At 54.3% G+C, this 5000-nt stretch overlaps 1 non-coding gene across 1 annotated transcript in view; it reads left to right on the top strand.

Moving 5' to 3' along the window:
- Window positions 1–3719: 3719 nt before the first annotated feature.
- Window positions 3720–5000, top strand: part of LOC126317221 (small subunit ribosomal RNA) — a 1893-nt gene continuing 612 nt past the window's right edge. Inside the window, exon 1 of the ribosomal RNA XR_007556497.1 lies at window positions 3720–5000. This exon is cut by the window's right edge and continues 612 nt beyond it. This is a non-coding gene — a ribosomal RNA (small subunit ribosomal RNA).

Consider the following 5000-nt stretch of genomic DNA (forward strand, 5'->3'; position numbering starts at 1 on the left):
GAGACGGCCGGCCGACTATGATGTCGATGTCGCCTACAGCGCCCGCTTGACGACCCAGAGTAAAACGCCTGCTGCACCCCCTGTTCACCGCAGGTGACGCAAATCGAGTCAAAAGTGGTGGACCGACAGTCACTCCAGCCGCACCTGTGAATGCGCCACCCCCACCGCCCGACTCGCAACTGGAGCGGATGTACGGCGGACTTTTCCCGCAATCGTACATTGCAGTCCACCCCTATATCTTCCACTTCATGAAGAGTTATCTCCCAAAAGCCAAAGTCCCGCTGTCCCAATACATGCTCTGGACGGCGGGCCGCGAGACGTGACGCCCGGTGGCAAAGAGTGCGCCGCTGAGGATATAGAGGGTCCGTGCCCCCGCACAGTGGTGACGGTGTGCGGGTAGTGTTTCCGACACCGCTTCCTGCGTGGCAACGCTGGGGCAGAGTCGATACTCGCCCACTGGTGGAAGGTAAGCATTCTGCTTTACATCAGTACATAACTAATATTTCAGTCGTCTGACGTCCCTCCTTAGTAAATGATGCAGGACCACATACATAGATGATACATACTGTAAACTGGGGAGGACAGTGTGAACCGCACTCGACCCAGTCACCCTATCTCACAGTCCACTCCGTGTGTAACAAAGCGAAAGCACCAAAGCACTAGCGTTCAACAACATCCATTTTATCCTCGCTGCCACAGGACACTATCCAAAGAACGACAAGAGGAACGTGACGTCCACTAATAAGACACAATGTCTCACATCACCCGCAAACAACGCAGCTCAAATCAGCCAGCAACACCCACAGTGGTCCACCCAGTATCAACACAAGACGCAACGCCACGCCACAACACAAAAGGTACAAGTAATAAAATACCCTTTGGCCACACCCCTGGTAAAGACATCGAACCAACCCACCACCTGACACCAGCCAAACGTACATCCTGATTTGACACATCTCTGGCAACCTTACCCACGTTGGCCCTTAACCTAACCCACGTTGGCCCTTAACCTAACCCACGTTGGCCCTTAACCTAACCCACGTTGGCCCTTAACCTAACCCACGTTGGCCCTTAACCTAACCCACGTTGGCCCTTAACCTAACCCACGTTGGCCCTTAACCTAACCCACGTTGGCCCTTAACCTAACCCACGTTGGCCCTTAACCTAACCCACGTTGGCCCTTAACCTAACCCACGTTGGCCCCTAACCTAACCCACGTTGGCCCCTAACCTAACCCACGTTGGCCCCTAACCTAACCCACGTTGGCCCCTAACCTAACCCACGTTGGCCCCTAACCTAACCCACGTTGGCCCCTAACCTAAGTTACGCTGCACCTTAACCTAAGTTACGCTGCACCTTAACCTAAGTTACGCTGCACCTTAACCTAAGTTACGCTGCACCTTAACCTAAGTTACGCTGCACCTTAACCTAAGTTACGCTGCACCTTAACCTAAGTTACGCTGCACCTTAACCTAAGTTACGCTGCACCTTAACCTAAGTTACGCTGCACCTTAACCTAAGTTACGCTGCACCTTAACCTAAGTTACGCTGCACCTTAACCTAAGTTACGCTGCACCTTAACCTAAGTTACGCTGCACCTTAACCTAAGTTACACTGCACCTTAACCTAAGTTACACTGCACCTTAACCTAAGTTACACTGCACCTTAACCTAAGTTACACTGCACCTTAACCTAAGTTACACTGCACCTTAACCTAACTTACACTGCACCTTAACCTAAGTTACACTGCACCTTAACCTAACTTACACTGCACCTTAACCTAACTTACACTGCACCTTAACCTAACTTACACTGCACCTTAACCTAACTTACACTGCACCTTAACCTAACTTACACTGCACCTTAACCTAACTTACACTGCACCTTAACTGTCACATGTAACGTCACAGGAATGTAGCTTTGCCTAACAGCAACCCTCTGAACATAGTTCACTGCTTGGATCCTCTGGTGTCATGTGTATTTCTCGATGCCATGGTGCGTACCCTCACGTAAATGTCTTTCGAGTGTTGCGTACTTTCTACACAGTCCCGCTAACCACTGGAAGGGTGTAACGCTACAGAACGAATATCGCCCTCCCCTCCTGCCCTTCCAAGCTGGTCGGTCAGGCGTTTGTTTGTGAAATGAGCCTTGCAGCTGTTCAGTTGCATTTGGTTGTCGATGCAGTCAGTGTACGTTGTGGTACGGCCTGTGTGGACTGTCCGCTGATGTACGCGTAACCCACACTGATCATCCGTCGTTACGTACTGAGTGACATAATGTGGCACATGCTTGACCGTACACCGGCTGCGCCCTACAATGGCGAATCATAAGGGCCATATGTTGTGCACGATGCTACTTGTCTCGTCTCCCCATTACAGCGAGATTGCACTGTTGTACGCCGTAGAGACATGTGGTAGGTACGGACGAAAGTATTGCATGTTGGCCCCCCCCCCCCTCCCTCTGCCGGGAATCAGCGTGAGCCGTCTGTTGATGTAGCGACGAGGGTTTTCCTATTTAATCGTATTGCCCCACACAACATGATACCACGGTGGACCGCGTTCCACATCTGCGACATGCTACAGAGGCCGGTTGACAGTCGACCGCGCAAGGGACATTGCACACGTGCGCGGACCATCTTCCACGTGTTCTCTCGTGTACGTGCCGTAGTGTGTATATGGGCTGATGTAGCGTGTCGTGACACATAACATGCAGGCATGCCAGAATCGTAGATTTCGCAAATGTTGATTGACGTATACGTTTGCTGCCAAAGATCCGCAAATGAACTGGAAATCAGTTGTTGAGCGGTTGTTCGCGCTGCAGGTGCATCGGTGATAGCGACGATCGGTACATCTGTGAACCGGTTGTTTCGGCGGTACCCGCCATGCCCCCGAACCTGAGTTGGCCATGTGGGTATGAAGCGATACGAGGCTGTGGCTTGGTGGGACAGTCCCCGGCCGGTGAGGGGGGGCCGCGCGGCGTGCTGGCCGCGCGCTGCGTGAGCGCACGCACTACAGCCGGCTGGTGGGGGGCGCCCAGTGGCAGGAGCGCCGGCCGACGGGCCCGGCTGGCGTCCCAGCTACGCGCCGGCGCACCCGGCGCGCGGCGCCAGGCGGCCAAAGTGGGTTCTGCCGAGCCCGGTGCGAAGCGCGGTGGACATCTGCAGTGTGCTGGTCCGATTGCGGACTGTGTGCGTTGAGGATGCGCCGCCGCCCGGCACTCGGCGTCGCGACGCCGTCTGCTGCTCGGTCGCCCCCAGCGGTTCTCGCAGGTGGTTTGTATCGCAGCTCTGCGGACGTGTTGGCGCGTGCGCTGTGCTGGGAGAGTTCGCTTCTGCACCCAAGTGGGGCTTTGCCCTTCTGTGGCGCTGGCGTTGGAGCTGCCGGTCACCGTAGGTGGCGCGTGTTGTTTCCCGCCGGCAATGCCACGACAGCACGCTCCCGGGCCTCTGTCGGCAGCGGCAAGCTCAGTTGGGAGCACGGGTGTTCGCACTGAAAGCGTCTACTCGCCTATCTCCGGGCGATTGCGCCTCTCTCGAACCCGACCAAGTACTTAGGACGGCGCTGCGCGCCGCCGGGACCTGAGAGGGTTTCGAGGTGTATCGTGCAGGGGAGCTCAGCCTCCTCCTGTTTGCAGAATAATTGAGCGGACGCTTGCGTGTTCGCGCGGGCCCTCGGGACACACTCCCGGGCGGCCGGCTGCTCAGCTCTCGTTGACGCAGCTCCCTGGTTGATCCTGCCAGTAGTCATATGCTTGTCTCAAAGATTAAGCCATGCATGTCTCAGTACAAGCCGCATTAAGGTGAAACCGCGAATGGCTCATTAAATCAGTTATGGTTCCTTAGATCGTACCCACGTTACTTGGATAACTGTGGTAATTCTAGAGCTAATACATGCAAACAGAGTCCCGACCAGAGATGGAAGGGACGCTTTTATTAGATCAAAACCAATCGGATTGGCTCGTCTGGTCCGTTTGCCTTGGTGACTCTGAATAACTTTGGGCTGATCGCACGGTCCTCGTACCGGCGACGCATCTTTCAAATGTCTGCCTTATCAACTGTCGATGGTAGGTTCTGCGCCTACCATGGTTGTAACGGGTAACGGGGAATCAGGGTTCGATTCCGGAGAGGGAGCCTGAGAAACGGCTACCACATCCAAGGAAGGCAGCAGGCGCGCAAATTACCCACTCCCGGCACGGGGAGGTAGTGACGAAAAATAACGATACGGGACTCATCCGAGGCCCCGTAATCGGAATGAGTACACTTTAAATCCTTTAACGAGTATCTATTGGAGGGCAAGTCTGGTGCCAGCAGCCGCGGTAATTCCAGCTCCAATAGCGTATATTAAAGTTGTTGCGGTTAAAAAGCTCGTAGTTGGATTTGTGTCCCACGCTGTTGGTTCACCGCCCGTCGGTGTTTAACTGGCATGTATCGTGGGACGTCCTGCCGGTGGGGCGAGCCGAAGGCGTGCTTGCGCGTCCCGAGGCGGACCCCGTTGAAATCCTACCAGGGTGCTCTTAGTTGAGTGTCTCGGTGGGCCGGCACGTTTACTTTGAACAAATTAGAGTGCTTAAAGCAGGCAAGCCCGCCTGAATACTGTGTGCATGGAATAATGGAATAGGACCTCGGTTCTATTTTGTTGGTTTTCGGAACCCGAGGTAATGATTAATAGGGACAGGCGGGGGCATTCGTATTGCGACGTTAGAGGTGAAATTCTTGGATCGTCGCAAGACGAACAGAAGCGAAAGCATTTGCCAAGTATGTTTTCATTAATCAAGAACGAAAGTTAGAGGTTCGAAGGCGATCAGATACCGCCCTAGTTCTAACCATAAACGATGCCAGCCAGCGATCCGCCGCAGTTCCTCCGATGACTCGGCGGGCAGCCTCCGGGAAACCAAAGCTTTTGGGTTCCGGGGGAAGTATGGTTGCAAAGCTGAAACTTAAAGGAATTGACGGAAGGGCACCACCAGGAGTGGAGCCTGCGGCTTAATTTGACTCAACACGG

This window comes from Schistocerca gregaria, unplaced genomic scaffold (assembly GCF_023897955.1).
Source record: "Schistocerca gregaria isolate iqSchGreg1 unplaced genomic scaffold, iqSchGreg1.2 ptg000623l, whole genome shotgun sequence".
NCBI classification, from domain to species: Eukaryota; Metazoa; Arthropoda; class Insecta; order Orthoptera; family Acrididae; genus Schistocerca; species Schistocerca gregaria.